We start from the raw sequence: 20,043 nt of genomic DNA, 5'->3' as shown, positions 1-20,043 counted from the left end.
GAAGAAATTAAAATTAGTGACATTCAAGAGAGATGATTCTCTACTGTGTTTTCTACATTAAAGTATTTGAGGGAATTGTTTTTAACTGGAGAGTAAAGAAAATTAGCAGTTGCAGAGTTTCTAGAATAAAAGACAACTGGGAGAGTGAGAAAGCAGTGTGAAAAATAAAACGAAGGAAGGAGGGGAGAGAGGGAGGGAAAGAAAGAAAAAGAGAGAAAGAAAGAGAAAAAGAAAGAAAAAAGAAAGAAAGGAAGGAAGGAAGGAAGGAAGGAAAAGAAAGAAAGAAAAAAGGAAGGAAGGAAGGAAGGGAGGGCCCATGTCTCTATCTCTTCTGAAAATTCATTTGTTCGGGGAACAAGAGTCTTAGTGATGTTTACCTCCAAGTTCATTCTGGGAAAAAGAGTGGGTACGTTTGCTTGGGTTTGAAAAGGCTATGAAACTACTGTATGCTTTAAATTTAACTCAGTTTCTGCTCATATCGGGCCACTTGGAAAAATTAATTATTTTGCCATTTATTTGGGATCTTGGTTATTAGATCAAAGAAACTTAAGCTCCATTTTTCAAATCTTCAACTACAAAAATGTATACGTTGACATGTTGTAAATTGGCATAAATTCTATTTTGCAATCTGTTTTCCTACCTTTTCTTCACCACTTCCATACCTTCCCATAACTTTGAGAAAAAGAAAAAGAGCCTGTTGCAAACACATACACACACACACACACACACACACACACACACACACACACCACTTCTCTGTCAAATGGACTCTCAAGCCCAAACAGAAAGAGAAAAAAGATAGTAAACATATTAAATTTATCTTTGATGAGTTAGAAAACTGCCATGAGATCTTCCCTTTCACCTGATCAGCCTGACTGGAGCTCTTCCTGATTCTAACCCAGCAGAGAGGCCCGCACCTGGGGAGCTCCTCTGTCTCCGACAAGCTTGGTTTTCATTTTCTGTATTTTGTGATGAATGTTAAATGGATTAAGTCCAGTGGAGTTTATTAGCTGGGTGTGGGAATTTTAATTTACTTCTCCCTGAAAATAGAAAGAGTAAGGTGTGGTTTATCTACATGACTCAGGAGAAGTGGGGGTGTCCCAGTCCGGAATGCTATGACAGAGTCAAACAGATGTTCCCAGACGAGTCTGTCAGAGCACTGCCTTAAGGGGCTAGTTTTGCCAGCAACTGGCCTCACCCTCTCCGAGGGTCCATTCTCTAAAGGAATGGTATGCGAATGAAGTCAGATGGGTGCCCTGCCAATCTCTAGGACTTTGAGGTTTTCAGAACACTTGCTGCTTCAGGTGAGGATGCCAAGAATTTTATGGGCTTACTTTTTTGTTTTTTTAAATCAAATTACATATATTGGGCTTAAACCAGTCATATATATATATATATTTTTTTTTAATGGATTTGAACAGTGTGATCAAAGGCTTATTTAAGGGATGGGTTTCTGGGTAGAGCGTATTTCTAAGCCAATTCACTGCGAGCAGGGGGGAAGTTAGAAGTTCATCATACTTGACTTGAGCCTTTTTACATAATCCCTGGAGTGAGTCTTTTCACTTAGGCTCAACATTAGAGCTCAAACAGGCACCAGCTGACGTAAATTGTGAACCTAATTTGACTCCGAGGATGTGCTTATGTGCAGCCCACCAGGAGCAAGGAGGGTTTACCCATGAGCTCCCTTTCCCTGCTTGCTCAGGCTTCACAGGGGGAGACGTGCATCTGACAGAAATAGTTGTCTGTTTCTTCTCAAAATCAATTTCCTTCTGTGTCTTTCCCGCCCTCATATTTATAATTACATTTGGTTCATTATGTCATGGAAATCAATAGGGATGTGCTGTTTTTCTCAGGAGGCAGGCGGCCCAGGGAGATGTGTAAACAGTATTCTGTCTCCTCATAGTCAGGTTCTAAGTGTTAACTTCTCTTTGATAGTAATCAGTTTCTCCACTGGTAATTTGACCTCCATCCCTGTAAACCATGACTCACTCCTGGATTGAAATGTAAAATGATTTCTATGGATTTGTAATCTATGAAGGAAGGTTTTATATGTAGTTAATATTGGGCAGGCAGACATTTTAGAAAATGTTTACATAATTTGTCAATTTCAAATAGGGTTCCCCAGGGGAATAAGAACTCCCATAGGCCTTCTTGCAGTTTGAGAACTGTTGGGCCACAGTTCACACAGCAATTCACCCAAATGTGAGGCAGGTCATTTGATAATGGCTGGAGGGATGGATAAATGGCCTTTCACCACCACCACTGCCCCCACCATGTTACAGAGTTAAAGAGGTGGACGAAGTTTCAACTGGCCTAAGGACTTTCTCCTCCAAATAGTCTTAGGATAGGTGTGTGTGTGTGTGTGTGTGTGTGTGTGTGTGTGTGTGTGAGAGAGAGAGAGAGAGAGAGAGAGAGAGAGACAGCAAGGGATGCAGAGGGATCCCCTCTCCATAAATTATAGACAACCAAGAACTAGGTGTTATAAAATGCCTATCATCTTTATATTATTTGGAGCTCTCACAGCTGTGAAGACAGATCTCAGCCATTTTCAGCCCTTGGAAATAGACATCCTGGGGGAGGGTGGGCCTAAAGTAACATTATTTTTATTCCCACCTTAGCTGTCCTGTGACCCAGACTGAACACAATCCAAGACATACTTGTTATCCACATTTATAACACAGCTGTGCATAAAATGTGGCCAAAGTTTCCCACACCCCAGTTCTGGACCCTCTCTTTGGAGATCTCTTCACATATTCTCATATCCTCACCTCCGGTACCTCCCCTATTCCCCTGAGCCATCTCTACAACAGCAGGACCATGTCTTCCCACGTGGAAAGTTCCAGTACCTTCTGTCCTGTGGAAGAGTGGTGCATACAACAACACATGGCTTTGCTGTTTTGTGAGGAGCTGTGGATGTATACAGAGTCAGAGCTTTCTTGGATTGTATTATGAGTGAGGGTGGATTCTCACAGACATGTTACCAAAGACAGTCTGTTTTTTGTAGGCAAGAGAGCAGGAGAATTTTTGGAGTATGCTTCAAAATATATAGTAAACCCTGGCTTTAAGTCAAGTATGACGAGTTTGGGGGTAGGAGGAGGTTAAAGCTCCCTCAGCCTTCATAATAGAGACCAGACTGGAATCCATATGGTGTTAGAGTAGCATTCATTGTGGTTTCCATCCCTGGTCATTTCTGATTGTAACTGAGAAACAGTATTTCTTTGCTAGGTGAGGTCTTCATGAGACCTGCATTGCCTATCAAACAGTTGAAAAGATGGAATTGTTTATATTTTGATCAATTTCCATCAAAGAATTAAAGTTATCCAAAAAATATGAAACCACCTCTTTGTTCTTACAGCATGGAACAGATGAGTCCAAGTTATCTTTGAACCTTCTGCTCCCAGGAGCCAAAGTTTCCACCCCAAAAACCATCTCTTACTAAATTTAATCTTTTTAATATTATCATCATCATGGTCCTAACTTGATCTATTGGATAATTAGTGAACAATTTATCTGTCAAATCTCTTCATCTCTCTCTTTTATGTCCTTTAAATAGGTAAAGGGGCTATAGGAACCCTTAAGTATTATTTGTTGATATCCTATATATACATGAACAATGTCTTTACAAAAATAGGGTGTCTGTCTAGTTTGCATAGTTTCAAAAAAGCCATTTCAAAGTATGGTGTATTCTAAAGCAGAATAATACATTTCAGATGATTTGAAGATTGAAGCACTGCTGAAGTCATGGTATTAGGTAACTTTTTGTCATTGAATTCATTATCTCCTGACCTTGGGAATCCTCCTCTTTTGCAATCCCTACAACTCTACCAGGGATTGAGAGTATGCAGCCGAAAGAAAGGAAGTAGAAGTGAAGTCTGAAAAGACAGGAGAGGGATGTTCTGCAGTGAGATTGGGAATATGGAGAAGAAGACTTGGCTGGATGTAAGAATCATGAGTGTCTAATACATTTTTAAGTTGAAAATAAAATTGCAGTATGAGAATTTGTGTAGGGATGTTTACAGAAGTCTAGAAAATAATAAACAGAAAATGCAGGAGTGATATGGATTAGATATCAGGTGTTCCCCAAAAGCTCATGTGTGAGACAATGCAAGAAAATTTAGAGATAAAATGTTTTGTTTATGAGAGCCTTAACATAATCAGTGCACTAATTCAATGATAGACTTTAACCATGTAGCTGGAAGAGGTAGGTCACTGGGAACATAATTTTGGGGTATATGTTTTGTCCCTGGTTAACAGAAGTTCTCTGCTTCTTAGTTGCCATGTTCTGGGCTGCTTTCCTCCACCACTCTTCCACCATGATGTTCTGCATCACCTCTGGCCCAGAGCAATGAAGTCAGCCATCTAGAAACTGAGACCTCTGAAACCATGAGCTCCCAACTAAACTTTTCCTCCTCTAAAATTGTTCTTGTCAGTTCTTCTGTTCAGAACTGTGAAAAATCTGCCTTAAACAAGGTGGGTTTAGCAATAAGAACGAGGAGACAAGACAACTCCCAAGGTTGTCTGCTTATATACCTCTTTAGTGACCTGGGAGGTTCAGGAGTGCAGATGGATGGCTTACAGGCACAGAAAAGGTTTCTGCTTCAGCATACCCTTCTTCCTAATCCTAATTCAATCTATGAAAAAAAAAAAAAAGTCAAAGTGCCTTTTAGTCATTTAACACTTTACTAAGAGTATGTTCAGTGAGCTCCTTCAGGTCATTCTAAAGTTATTAAACCCTCTCATAAATTTCTCAGTGACAAAATACAATCCTGTGACTTTAGATAAACAAATCAAAAACAGTAGAGATTTGGTGAAACTTTAAATTCTCACCAGAAATGATAAAAGTGATTCAAAATCCAATGCAAGTCCATTAAAGATCCTCAGGGTTTAGTAAGATGTCATAAAACTGAAGGCTGTTTATCTCTCACTGGAGAGAAACTGGGCTATTCTAGAGGTTGAAACAATTTTTGTAAGAAATCATTTTCTTCTCCACAAAATTTGAGTATACTTCTGTTTGTAAGGCATGGAATCCCTATAAAATACAAGGCGTTTTACGTGTGGTACATACACAAAATGTGTGGGTCACTGTATTCATCGTACCCTGTCTGCCTAAGTTTTTATCTGCTAGAATACACCAATGCTAAGTTGAAATGTTGAACTAGAACCATGAAAACTTGAAAAAATCTTCCAGGTAATGACAATGACACTCAGATAGAGGAAGGAGCTCTGGTTCTGATTACTCCCGACTGCAGATACAGTGATGACTTTGTCAGGGTTACTTTGAAAGAAACATGCACAAATGTGATAACTTTGAAGGTTTAAGTTAAGAATTTTGGACATTGGTTTGTAATTTTGGCAAAGAAAATCACTAGAGTTCTGTTTATTTACTACAAGCACTGCCAAATTTCCTACTGCCCAACAATTATCGAAAAACATATGGAGGAAGAGATTTGGATGGTGAAGATAAATAAATGATGGAAAGTAACTAACCTTTGCCCTTGGAATATTTAATGGATTCAGATCCAAGTTTGGGAAGTAGACAAATTACATCTGTGTGCAAACACATTAATTCCCACCTGTTCTTTCATTATTCTGGTGAGGTGTTCTGAATATTTGTCATATTTGGCAGATGATAAGCTGTAGGGAGGGTTGAGGGGGTTGCTGAGTAAGAACCCTAAAGCCTAATGTAGCAAATAAGATTAATTCTTACCCTGTAGGCTGGTAGTAAAGCTAGATATTGTATTAGATTGCTAGGGCTGCCGTACCAAATTATCACGTTTCATCAACAATAGAAATTTATTTTCCTGGCTCTAGAGGCTAGAAGCCTGAGATCAATGTGTCGGCTGCTTTGGTTTCTTCTGAGACCTCTCTCCATGGCTGGCAAATGTTCACTTCCCACTGTCCTCACATGATCCCTCCTCTGTATGTGTCCACAAAGTGTGAGTGAGTGTGCCCACATTTCTGGTGTCCGTGTATCCAAATGTCCTCTTCTTACAAGATCACCAATAAGATTGCATTAGGGCCTACCCTAAAGACCTTATTTGGACTTAATCCCCTAAGACTTTCTTATAGGTGCTAGGAGTTAGGATTTCAATGTATGATTTTGGAGGAGGTGGGAGGGACATAATTCAGTCCATAATAAATATATGAACAGATAAAAAAATGCAATATGCTATTGATGTACATTAATAGAAGGCACAATGGAACTGGAGAAAAATGTTGATCTTACCAGTGGTCTCAGAAGAGGATAAATTGATTAATGAAGGTGGTTCAAGCAAGGGATGGGCACTGGGTGGAGAGGGTGTGCATTTGGGGAGAAGGGGGAAGATATGGGGAAAGCATTCCAAACAGGAGCATACACAAGTACAGACATGGAGTTACAAGGTAAGATTTTTATATAAAATCAATGTCAGGGAACAAGAGCCAGGCATGATTGGAGACAAGACTTGAATAAGCAAGTGTTAGATTGTGGCAGTCCTTGATTCAGACAATATTGTCTCAAGGTCACATTCAGCAGGGCACATTCGGGAATCAGATCTGAGTCCAAACCCTGGCTGGCCCACTTCCAAGTATTACTTTGTTCAAGTGACTAAATATTTTTTCATTACATTACTTTATCTGTGACATAGTACTTCTATAGAATAATATATATGAATTAATTATAGGCTGTTTGCATATCAGTTGTGATTAAACCAGTATTTGGTACATAGTAGCTATGGAAAACACAATAAAAACTGCCATTATTGTTTGGTTATTCAAAGGTTTTAGACTTTATTCTATAGGTTATTTGGGGATGATGAAGGTTTTTAAGTAGAGAGTTAGTATGCTATGATTTAAAAATTATTCTGATAAAAATGTGGATCATGAAGCAATGAGGTAAGAACCTGGAAGAGAGTACCAGTTTGAAATTTCTTGCAAAATCTGTATAAGTGACTGAGGAGCATAAACATGGGAAGATTAAGTGGGGACAAGAGAGAATCAAGTAAAGTCAGATAAACTTGAGAGAGGTTGGTTGGGGGTGGGGTATCCCCTTAGGGACTAGGGTATCCCCAACCCAGGAAAGAATAAAACAGAAGAATCAGGTCTGGAGAGAAAGCTTGTGGATTCACTTTGGGTGTCTGTCCACCTTACCACTCGTTGCCTTCCTTCCTTCTTGCCAAGCTTCCCTTGCATGATTTTTTATCATTGTCAGTCCTGCAGAAACCCCCTACATTCTTTCACCCATCCCTCTTCACAACAAAATATATACTTAAAAATGTACACTCACTGCATAAAGTGGCAACAACAATATTCCATAACTGAGCTGAAGGGTCTCACTTTAAAATTATGACCCTAATCTCAAGTGGTTCAGCAGTACTGCCTGCCCCAAATTCATATTTTATTTCTCTTGTCCATCGGTCGCCATAGCTATTGCAGCCATTGATTCTTTCTCCAACTCCCCAGTCTTCACTCTTAACTCATAAAACTTGTCCAATATTTTACTTAGAAATTGGGAGCACCCAGAAGCCTGTATCCTTGTCTTTCCACCACAAACACCATTTCACCTGATTCTCTCACCATGTGTTCACCTCCCTCCTATCACAATGGATGAAGTGTTTCTTATTCTGTTTAGACCAACCCCTTCACTTGTGTCCTGGGTGCCCATTCCCTCTTAAGTGTGCAAGACCTTTTCTCCCATATCCAATCTTCCCTTCTCCTTTATAATTTCTTCATTCCATAGAATTATTTTATCAACATACAAACATGATGTAATAGCTCTTATCTTCAAAAACGACCTGTCCCTTGACATGTTTTCCTCCCGACATCCACTTATTTCCTTGTTCCACTTTGAACGAAACTCCTTGGAAGAAATGCTGACATTGTTTCCTTTCATGCTGTTCTCTCCTACTTTCTTTTCCTTTCCAAGTCTCCCTTGTTGAGTATTCTTCTCTTCCCTCCTGCGACCTCCTCCCTTCAATTCATGCCCTTTCCTTATGTGATTCCATTCAAATTCATCCCCCTTGAGTCAATATATTTCTTCTGTTGATGCTCCACCTCCAGCTGCTTCTTTGAGTTTCAGACTTATATAACCAATTGTCCATTCAACAATTTAGACTTAAAAGATCCAAAAAGAGTTCTTGACAGTTTCCTACCCCATATTCATCTTCTCCATAGTGTCTTCATCTTGGTTAGATATTCACATTATCTTGTAGTCCCCCTTGATCCTTCCCATTCTCAAACTCCTTATCCAAATCCATCAGCAAGTTATGTTCGATCTGTCTTTAGAGTTGAATTAAATCATTAAGCATGAAGCTGATAATTGAATTATTATTAACAGTTGGGTGGCAAAATATGTGGGGTGATTCAGTAATGGGGAAGTTGTAAGGAAGCACCTAGATATTAAGGTAGGAAATTTAAAAAGTAATGATGAGCACTGGATGTATTTTTCTCTGTTCTCTCTACCCCATGGGTATTTTAGTAATTGTATATGGAAAGAAATCACAAACTGGATTTATAATTGTGAAATTATAATTCAGTGGTGAGACCATGAATGCATATGTTATTTTTTTAAAATTTGAGTAATTTCTCTAGCTTTTGTTTGATTATGTTTTGATTCGAAAAAGCATTTTTGTATGAATACAATATGCAAACAACCAGGTAGTAAAAAGTGTACAGTGGAATTTGAATGAAGGAATTAATATATAAATTCTCTGACCCTGGAGGGACAAAGAACATTTAATCAAATAGTTTCAAAGGGGGTCAAGATGTCTCTTCTGGGCATCTGGGTGGAGGATTAGAATCCAGAGTAAAAACAGGCAACCACCAAAATTAGTGCCCTTCCCCGTCCAAGCCACACTCCTAGTTAAGGACAGTTCCAATATTTTCACATTGGTGACATGCCTAAAGAAGAGAGAAGGAGAAACCTTTCGCAGGTCAGGGATTACAGTAGGAAATTTGTTTAAGTAAAAACTACCATTAACTTGTGTTACTTTCAGATGAAGGAAGAAAATCAGTTTTATATCAGCACCTGGCATCTCTATAATTTCCTATGTTTTGGTAAGTATGTGATACTAGAAGAAATAATCGTGTTGCTCTCTGATCAGTGATCTCTTCTCTCTCTCTCTTTCTCCTCCTCTGACCTTTCCTTTCTACCTTTTCTCCTTCATCTTCCTATACATCTCTCTAAATCTCTAATCATAATTTAAATTTCAAAATGTATTTCAGATTCACCAATTGCAAATTATTGTGGCAGTGATCTTAAAAATGCTGTTCAGAATATTGCTACCCTGGCTGATTCTAAAAGCATTCCCTTGAAGAATGTCCTCACCAGGCTTAGTTGCCTGCTGGTTTTTGCACCTGCTTGTTAAAGGTCTTAGGGTGAGGAAGGAAGAGAGAGATGGTGGGATATTTTTTTCAATCTAATAAATTGACTTTAAAAGAATTTATTTCAACCTGCCAAGCTTCTAAGAAAAATGGGACAGCATTTTAGAGTAGGCAACAAATTATGTTATTTCCTCTGGTGCTGCTTGTGATAATCACATCACTCCCCAGCAACTCTCCAGGTATTCATGTAGCTGCAAGGTATAATTCTGTAGCAGTTTAGATGCCCCACTGTAATGTATAGTAACATAAATTAATATCCATTTCCTCTAAAGAGTTAATGAGCAAAACACACATGGGGGCTTTGTTTGGTACTATTTTCTTTCACTCTAGAAAAATAAAGATAAAAAGTATTATATTCTGTAGTTACTCAAAATTAAAATATATTGAACTCTCTGCAAGGCAAATAATCTGAGGTTACCAAAGCCTGAGGACACAGTAACAAATGATGGTGACTTGATAAAATCCCTCAATTGATCAAATCAGTCAAATAGTTGGGAAGAAGCAAAGCAGTCCAGAAGAAATGTTTCTAGGATGTATTTGATCACATTGTAAATATCCCTTTGATGGTTGTAGTATTACGTTCAGCAACCTTGGGCTCCTCCCTCCTTCTTCCCACCCTATTGATTGACATCACGCTTGTGACTAGGTTTCACAAATGGAATATGATGTGACAATTGGCCTTTTCTTTTCCCTCTGCCCTGAACCCAGCAGTCCCAATCAACCCGGGTCACTGAGTAAATAGGGGATAGAACATCTTCCAGATGGATGGACCGACAGTGAATGTATAATGTGTGTAAGCAATAAAATTTTGTTTTAAATGACAGATGTTTTGGAGTCATTCATTACTAAAGTATAACAGCATAAGAGAAGAGATACATACTATTCCAAGGAAGTGAACATCTTTTCCATCTGAAAAAAATATTTTGGTGGTAATCACATTATGCTACTTACAACATAAAAGGCCACTGCAATTGTTTGGATCCAAAATATATCTCCCAAACCCACGTGTTACAGGTTAGTTCCAAACTATGGCACTATTTGGAGGTGGTGGAAACTTTAAGAGGTGGGGCCTAGTTGGAGGAAGTTAGATCATTTGGAGTGTGCCCTTGAAGAGAATATTGGACCCAGGTCCCTTCCCTCCACCCCCCTGCCCCTGTGCTTCCTGGCTGACATGAAGAGAACCACCTCTTCTGCCACATGCTCCCTTTATGAGATGCACTGGGCTGCCACAGGCCCAAAGCAGGGACTTAAGTGACCTTGGACTGAAACCTCTGAAACAATGAGCCTAAACCTTGCCACCTTCAAGTTATTTCTCTTGGGTATTTTGTCACAGCAATGGAAGCTGATTAACAGTCATGGATCTTTATAAAACTTAGCTGCCAGGACAAACCTTTTTAATACTTCTATGATTACAAATTTACTTTTAGCAACCTGCAATTTTTTTTTTTATCTTTATTTCAACCAAAATATAAAAGGACTACAACTAATTGATAGTTGTGTTATTTTCTGTGGTAAGATGTTGAATGCAAGTAAGAATACAAAATTAGATTTTTATGTTAACAATTGAATTCACAAAGAGATTTCCTTTATTTTCATGAACAAAGAGCTGAACACTGGGGCAGTTTAATTCACCTTTTAGTCAAGGATAGTGATTAAAAACTAAAGGAAGACAAAATAAAATCATTAGGATTCTCAAAGGGAAAAATGTTTTCATTGTAATTCTGAATGCACAGTGTTGGATATATCTTTTATGATATATTTGTACTATAAAATGTTATGTCTTGAAAAAAACCCACAGGCTTTCTCTATCTGATATTAGAGTTTACATTAATTTTTTAATTAATTGAAAAGTTCATAAAAAAATTCCCACATGAATGTCTTTCCAGACAAGTTATGCAAACTTACCCAATGCTATTGTCTTACTGAATTTAGCATCCTGGATATAAAATCTTCTCAACAGATTCTGGGGAAGTAATCTCAAACTGATGAATGGTAGGCTACCATTTAATGCAATGTCAAGATGCACAGACCCTGACGGTTAGACGCTTTTGACAAGTGAAGGGAAATTTGTTGCAATGGCAAGAAAGGCATGGAGGAAGTTCCTGCGGCAGTAGCCACAGCTAACCACTGTGTCCTGCCTCTGATTTCTTATTCTTTTTTATTGAGCTCAAATTGTTTTTCAAGGGAACCAAACAAATAAAGATGATATCTCTAGTGAGGAGATAAACTATAGAATAGTGATCTTTCTTTCATAGAAAGAAACAAATACGAGATTCTTTTATCTACCTCTTTCCATCAAACCCAAACCTACAGAATCCCTACAGCCTCTACCCTCAGTCTGGGCTCATACATCTCAAGAACAGGAGCTTAGTGGCTCCAAGTCTGTGTAGCTGTAGCTACTAGAAAGCATGTTATTGTGCTTAACTATATTCTGACTCTCTCTTGGTCATGTTCATCTTGGTTCTCTCGTTAAGGTCACATTGAATAAATGGATGTCTCTGCTCTGTGAAAAGACTAAAAAAAGTCACCCAACATGGCTTCACATTTCTCAGGGCAGGGTCTCTCCCTTCCCCAAAACAAACCTTCCTTTTTCTAAACAAGTAAGTTAACATCTGTCTACTGGTCCACATTTGACCCAGTTTCTAATTCATTTGCCATTTGACACTCTTTCTAGAGTATTCTATGTTTTAGAACTATTTCCCTTACAATAGTCATCTACTAGGAGTCTACCGTCTTCTGTACTAAGCCCAATTATCTTAAAATGAAAATGAAAAATGCAGAGAAAAGCAAAGAAATCAGCATCTCTAGGTATTTCACCAATGGGCATGTGAGTAACTACACTACACAATTCATCCACTAGTGCAATTTATCAAGAATATTCTCTAAATCCAGTATATATGTGTGGTTCCTATACTTCCTTCATCCTAGGGTAGTGCTATGGGAATATCTCAGATCTTGTTTCAAATCTTAATTTAATAAGATTAAACTTTACCTTGCCAATATGGTTGAAGAAGTCTAAAGAGACTGAATATGTAGGAATGATTCTGACCAACTAAAGGTCATTGACGATTAGCTTGAGTATGGTGTCCTTTCATGGGACTCACCTCTCCCTATAGGACTGTGGCAGGGAAAGCTTCAAGAACCCTTACCACAAAATGGTTGTTCTGTCCTTGTTCAAATCCCCTTTGCAGAATACAAATAAAACCTCTGTGGACTTTTGCCTGTTCACTCCCCTTCTGTGAAGCAAGCCATTGACCGGACTGCTATGTCATCTTCTTAAGCCCCTGGCTCAGATAAGGAGCTCCCAGCAGCCATAGCTGCAGCTTAACAACCAGCCCCTCTACCACAGAGAGCAAGATGAGAAGTTTTTTTCTAAAAATACTTCTCACCATCTTATTTCTTACAGAAATATGTAGATACTGACTGTGATATTGTAAACATGACAGAACCCTCAATGTGAGCTGAATTAATTGATTTATTAGGAACAAAATAGCTATGTGGGCTGGACTAAATTGGCTTATTAAGGATTCAATTGCACTAATTGCTCACACAATGGGCAAAGGAACAAAGGGAGGAGAGAAGAAAGCGAGGCACGTGTCTCTCAGAGGGATCCTCGCCTGCTTGTCATCCCCAGTGAAGAAGAACACCTTACCCCTTAGTGCTTGTATAAACCTCTAGACTCCTGCCAGGAAACAGGGAATCAGAATGCCATGTTAGCCTGGATAAAATTCCAAAGAAAACTCTTCTTGTGTCAGAACTAAGATCACTTGTCCTATCCTGCCTGTGCATATACTGAGCCTAAGATGCTTGAATACAGATATTTGATTACTGAGAGGAAACAAGGCTCTCTTTTTTCACTTTAATTTCTCTGAAATGAAAAGCACCCGGGCTCTGAGCTGAAGGAAGACAAGAAAGGCATGGGACATGTATGGGGAGAAAGGGGGGTAATCCCTTTCCTGCCCATGTTAAAGGTCCATGGACAACACCCCTACACCAGAAGACAATTAGCAAGAGAGGAGTGATTGACATAATAACAGACATGAAGACCAATGGAACAGAGTAGAAGACACAGAGACATAGCCCATAAATAAGTTATCTCATACCAGACAAAGGCACCATAAATATACATTAGAGAAAAGATAGCCTCTTCAACAAGTGGTGCTGGGAAAACTGGAAATCCATATGTAGTAGATTGAAATTGAACCCCTATATCTCACCCTGAACAAAACTCAACTCAAAGTGAATCAAGAACCTAGGTATTAGACCAGAGACCCTGAGCTTTCTAGAAGAAAACGTAGGCCCAAATCTTCATCACATCTGATCAGGAACCAACTTCCTCAACAGTACATTTATTTAATCAAAGTTTCCCATGTGTGGGAGTCCCCACATGAAGACCCAAAGACGCAGGATGAACTAGTCATTTTCATACTTAGGTTCATTGAAGTATGGGCAGCTGTATATATATATGACTGGACAAAAAAAGTTATGATCTAATAGGAAGAGATGGAGTGGGGAACCCGGCAGTCTGTCCATTCAGATTCTTCTGGTCTCCTTTGCTGTAGCATTTCTTCTTCCTGAGCCTAGGATAGGATCCCTCTGGAATGAGGGTCTTCATTTTTTTAGAGTCATCTAGTTACTATAAAAAGTTAGGGAAAGCTTAGAGTAGTATTTTTAGGCTTTATGGCTGGCTTTAGCTAAAAGGAGTTCCAGTTTCTATGATCCAGATTGGAGGAAGAGGGATTCTAGTTCCTATGGCTTAGGAGAAGAATGATGTTGAGACATAGGAGGAGAGAAGAGAAACTTTGCTTCCAGATGCTTCTGAAGCCCTCACTTCGAAGTATTATTTTCTGAGTGCCAATAGATGACTAGGCAGTGTGTAAAAGCAAATTCAGATTTTGCCTAGTACTAAGATTATAGAAAAGTCATTTCAAAGACAGCCTGGTCTTGGTGAACAGCATGAAGTTTTGAGACTGAGAGAAATGGGTTTGAATTTCTATTCTGCAATTTTCTGTCTGTTATTCTTAAGCAATGCTATCCTTAGGATCCTTGAGTGACCCCAAAGGTCCGTGTGTTAAAGGCTTAGTCCTCAGCGTGGTACTGTTGGGAGGTGGTGGAAATTTTTAGAGGTGGGGTCTAGTGGGAGGTTTTTGGTTATTGGGGACGTGCCCTCAAAGGGATCTGTGAGACCCTTGTCTCTTCCTCTGTCTCTCTTGTCCTGGTAATGAAGCAAATGCTTTGCTGTCCTACAGACTGCTACCATAATGTGATGCTTCATCCCAGAGCAAAGAGGCCAATTGTTCAGGAACTGAAACCTCTGAAGCCATTGCCCAAATAATTTCTCTCAGGTATTTAATATGGAAAACTATCACAAGCAGCTTACTTATATTTCCTTCTATAGGCATATCACAATGCCTACCTGGCAGAACTTGCTGAGATGCATATGGAAGGGTTTTTTACAGTGGCTGGCACATAATAAGCATCTAACACATTAAATCTCTTTTTAATGCCTCCATGTTTGTCAGAAGACAATTCTATATAATCTCTACAATTTTTTCCAGATCAAAAAATCAGTCTCCATCTGTATCATTGATTAGAATCAGAATATTGAAATTATTAAAGGAATCTTAAAGCTCATTGATTCCAACCTTCATAGCAAAATTAAGGCCTGGAGCCAACATTAAGTGCCATGCCCAAAGTTCCCCTAAAAGAATTCTTACTAAAAGGATGTACACCTAAATTGTAATGAGTTAGGATTACATTTAGAAAAATATTTTGCACATACCATGTATTTCTATTTTCATCTGTAGAGCCCTACAAACATCAATCAGTTAAGGTGAAAATAACTACTGTGCTGTAAATCAATATGAATTCTTATATTACTTGTTTAATAAGAATGAAGCACCCACAGGTAAAATTCAAACCATAAAAAATAACCCCTACTTCAGGAAAGTTTGCTTTTAGATCTTTCTGGTTAACTTGGCCTTCTTTTCCCAATGTTCTCCAAATATTTATCTCTACACAAATGAGTCTCAGTATCACTGGGGTTGTGCCTCTCTTAGTAATGGTTATCTCTTGTGCATTTTTTGTTTTTGTCTTAGGAACTTAAGTGGAAGGAAAGCCTGTCTGGCTTTTAGTTTAGCTGTGAGTTTTCTTTGTTCACCTGCAATTATCGGGCATACTTGTAGCTGCGTAAATGGACTCAGTTGAGTAACATTTGCTGGTACATAGTCCTCTGCAGAACTTAGGAACCCAGTGCATCTGGTCCATGGTGCTACTACTGTATTTAAAAATAACCTGAGGGGACATTACTCTGGTGATAGTGGCTAGTTCTTTCCCCTCCTCTCTCTGCCTTCCACTTTTGCTCTCTTTTTAAAGGCATTCAATGAAGGAAAGAAGGATTTCATGCCAAACCAGGCAAATATCTTGACTGAGGAGAACCAAAGGAAAACTTCATCCCCAGACTACAAAGCAGTTCCATCCCATCTTTTTGTGCTGTGGTTAAAAAGCAGTTTCCTTTGAGTATGATGATCACATGACATGTTAAAATATCCCAGGAGACCCTGCATAAACCAAATCATAATTTGACAAGAAAGTCCTTCCCTTGTTCACATGGAAGACAAATTCGTCAGCCACATCCTCCCAAGATACACTCCTTCCTTTTCTGAGGAAAAAGAATATGAGAAGAAATGATATTTTCCTTTAAAGAAAAGGGGCTCCCTATAGCTGAAACAGAGTAGAAAAGAAGGCAGTCATTATGTAAGTTCTCTCCACCAGGCAAGATAAAATGAAGGCCTTGGCCCTAATATCCATGCTTTAGGACTCCAGCTGAGAGGCAAAACTCTCAATGTCGGGCCACTGCAGGAAAAATTACAACAGAGAATGAAGGCTAGTTTTGACGAATGGATTATAGGGGGTTAGAAATAAGCCAGTGTTTATATTGCCCCCAAAGAACTTAATAGCCATAGTGCTTGAACTTTTGTGTTTGTTTAAGAAATGCCAGGGAACAACATTTTTTAGTTTCCCTTCTGCAGGAACTGTTGGTTATTTCAAATCCCTTCATGAATGCATTATGGAAAACTGGGATGGAGTTTTCCTCTTGTTAGCCAAGTGTATGCTTGCTGAGACTTTATGTTAGAAAATAAGATTTTCTTTAAATGAAATGTACAGTAGAAACCTAAGCCATCAAGCACAAAATCATGCAGCCCAGAAATGCTTACCTCTACCTAGTTTTTTGGCCCCAAACTTCTCTACCTTCCATTTATTTTATGCACATTAGAGAGCTAAACAATATTAGTTTTAAAGATATAGTATTTTAGTGGGTTCAACTTTAGAACAGTTTACCTTTCTGTGGTCCAGAAATGAATTCATTTCACAAAAGCCTTTATTAGGCATTCACATGAATTTATATGTTTTGCACTCTTGCTTATGAGTTGATGCCCAGAATACAGTCTCAGAAACAGAAGGCATTGAAATGAATATTCTATTTGCCTGCCTGTGTTAACCACACACAGAAATTCTTTTGTTACAGAAAATGTGTTGAAAATACCTGAGACCCTTGTAATCATTCCAGTTCCTTCAAATTTATGCATGTTTTTAGCTTGACAACTAACTTTTTGGTCTAGGACGGAAGTATTAATACTTGGAAAGAAGCCCCCATAAAACCATGCATCCATAAGGCAAAGTAAATTTTTTATCTTTTATCCATTCAAAGCTTTGTTAAAAGTATCATTTTCATGAGATTGATCAAATTGTTATGAGCATGTAAGAATATGGAATAATGAATCCTGCTATTATGTATAATTATATGCACCAATAAATTTAGTTTTTTTTTTTTTTTTTTTTTTTTTTTGAAAGGCAGGTATTGCAACATTGTGGAAAGTGCTTGAAGTCTGGAGATTTGAATCTTGTGGTGCTCACACAATCTCTTGAGTTTTGAATTGTTAATCCGTATCATGTATATTCCAAGATCTACCTCATAAGGTTGTGTCAAGTATTGAATGAAATAACTGGCATAGAGTTCCAGGTTCACATCTAACATGCCCTTAATCAATAGTAGCCATTGCTAACATTTTCAAAGATCCAAGAATCTATTCTGAAACTATACATACTTCTTTTGGCACAAACTCTTGTTTTTGGGGGGGAGAGGTGGTGCTGGGGATTAAATCGGACTCAGGGGCACTCGACCACTAAGCCACATCCCCAGCCCTATTTTGTATTTTATTTAGAGACAGGGTCTCACTGAGTTGCTTAGCACCTTGCTTTTGCTGAGGCTGGCTTTGAACTCACAATTTTCCTGCCACAGCCTCCTGAGCTGCTGGGATTACAGGAGTGCGCCACTGAGCCCATCTATTGGCACAAACTCTTAAAAGTCCTGCAATGTTAATGTTATGGAGAATGACCCATTATTATTTTCAAGATTTCCTAACCTTGTAAAGGTTTTCAGTGCGGGGTAGCTAAAAAATTAGTCAATCATTTAAAGGTTGACTGCTTTATATTTGTTCTCCTAACTGATGTATGCAAAGCTTTGGTATTGTAAGCTACGTATATCATCTAGCCAAATATGTCAGAGAACCGACATTGCAATGGATAGTCCTCTATTTTTTTTTAAGTCTGCAATTTTTTTCCTGATCTTTGGAAAGATTAATACAGTGTGAACCATAAATGATAGATCATAGATCAGGAATTTCTTTTCTCTCTTTAAGAGAAGTAAACTTTAAATTTTTCTGGCTCTGTGACCATTAAGATTAGAGAAAATTCTCCCTGGACAGACTATTTTATCAATAAAAAATATGACTACATTATTACAGTTGTCCTCCTACCTTAAGGAATGATTAATAGTTGACAGAAATACAGTTTAGCAGAAGATTTTGTCCTTTGATGGGAGAGGTTGATGCCCCATTTTTAAATTTTTAAAAATATTTTAACATAATGTTAACCGTACATTTCACATGACCTCTAACATTTTGAACTGTTGCCATCAGGAAAATAGGTGAATTGATAACTGAAAAGAGAGTAACATTATGATTATTTTAAAGAACATTTTTTGTAATCCGGTTATTGTAAAAACTGTTCCATCTAGAAATCATGATCTTTCTGCAAGGATACAAACTCTTCAAAGGCAGGAGTTTTCATTTTATTTGCCGATGAATCTCATGCCCATATTTCAGCATTTCCTTACACCTAAAAGATGCTCAAAAATCATTAACCAAATTATATTGTGCATTGTATACGAGTATGAACATATAACAACAAATTCCATTGGTATGTACAACTATGATGCACCAATAAAAATGTGGGAAAAGATTGGTCATTGATAGGAGGACTAGATAATTATTTAGATCAGAATTCAATTATATGTTATATGTGTATTAACAATAGTCTATTACAGGAGGGAAACAACCTTTTTTTATATTTATATCTGTGTATATTTTATATTTATATCTGGGCTTTGGGTTTTTCTTGCTATTACACATGAAGATTAACCAAAATATCTAGAGTGTCTTTGATGTGATCCTGGGGCCCTCCAGCCACGATGCAGAACTCACCCTCTGCCCAACCCCATTATCAGCCAGGGACTTTACCAACTTTGGAAACTTAATTTTTTTAATTACATATTTTCTTACCAAACATATTCAGGGTCTAAAGAAAAAAAAGATTGTAAAGTAAATTTGGATAGATGCATATGTATCAGATAATTAAAAATTTAAAGGAGTTTTTTAATGCTTAATCCTCTGTCTACATGTGACAAATTAATTTAAAGGTTTATAGAAAGCAGATATGTACCAAGCATCATGCTGGACAGAAATAAGGTCATATGATCTTAGAAAGATTTCTGAACATTTATCAATAGGCAATTATATTTCCTCCTTAATGTTCAGTTGTTCTGTTTGATAGCTCCTTAAATGTATGTGTATTTGATTAATGTATATATTTTTGTGTGTACATATATACACAATTATATATTAATGTATACAATTAATATATCATATATACTTTCCTCTAATTCTTTGCCTAAGAACAAAGAACAGCTGATTTTTACAGTTCTTTCAATAAACAGGTTACAAAGTCTCAAATTTCAAATACCTTAGATATTAAAATGTAATAACATAACAAGAAAATTTTTTTTCCAACAATCCAGAAGAAACCATTTTTCCAGCACTTTTTGAAGCCTTGATCTTTAGGATCTGTTTTTTTCCTTGCCTTACAAGACATTTGTATTCTTCTCACAACCTCACATAATTCCTAGTCTTCATCTTCTGTACTACCAAGCTGAGAAATATTGGGATCCAGAATCATTAGGCAAACTACACAGCTGCTGTCAAATTCTTGCCTCTATAATTTCCCCTGATTGATATATTTGTGCTCAGAATGGATAATCCATCATTTTAAAAGGTTAATATAAAATGCTCACAATGGCAATTTTCTTTGTATTTGGTTTAATTCTATCTTCCACTTTCCCCTATTTTGTTCTGTTCTTCAGAACTGGGCTTACTTCTCCCTCTGAAAGGCACAGTGTAAAATGTTTGCCTGTTACCCTTTAACACAATGTGGTTGTATTAGCAACAAAGGACATTCAGTCACCGGGATGACTGAGACAGACACAGAGACAAGTATCTAATGAACTGGAGTTAAGGACAACGGAACAGAAAGAAGTCTTTCTTCTGGATTGACTATGGTTTACAG

The sequence above is a fragment of the Sciurus carolinensis genome, chromosome 10 (assembly GCF_902686445.1).
Source record: "Sciurus carolinensis chromosome 10, mSciCar1.2, whole genome shotgun sequence".
Taxonomy (NCBI): domain Eukaryota; kingdom Metazoa; phylum Chordata; class Mammalia; order Rodentia; family Sciuridae; genus Sciurus; species Sciurus carolinensis.
The sequence above is the reverse complement of the archived record's forward strand: the minus strand, read 5'-3'. Positions refer to the sequence as shown.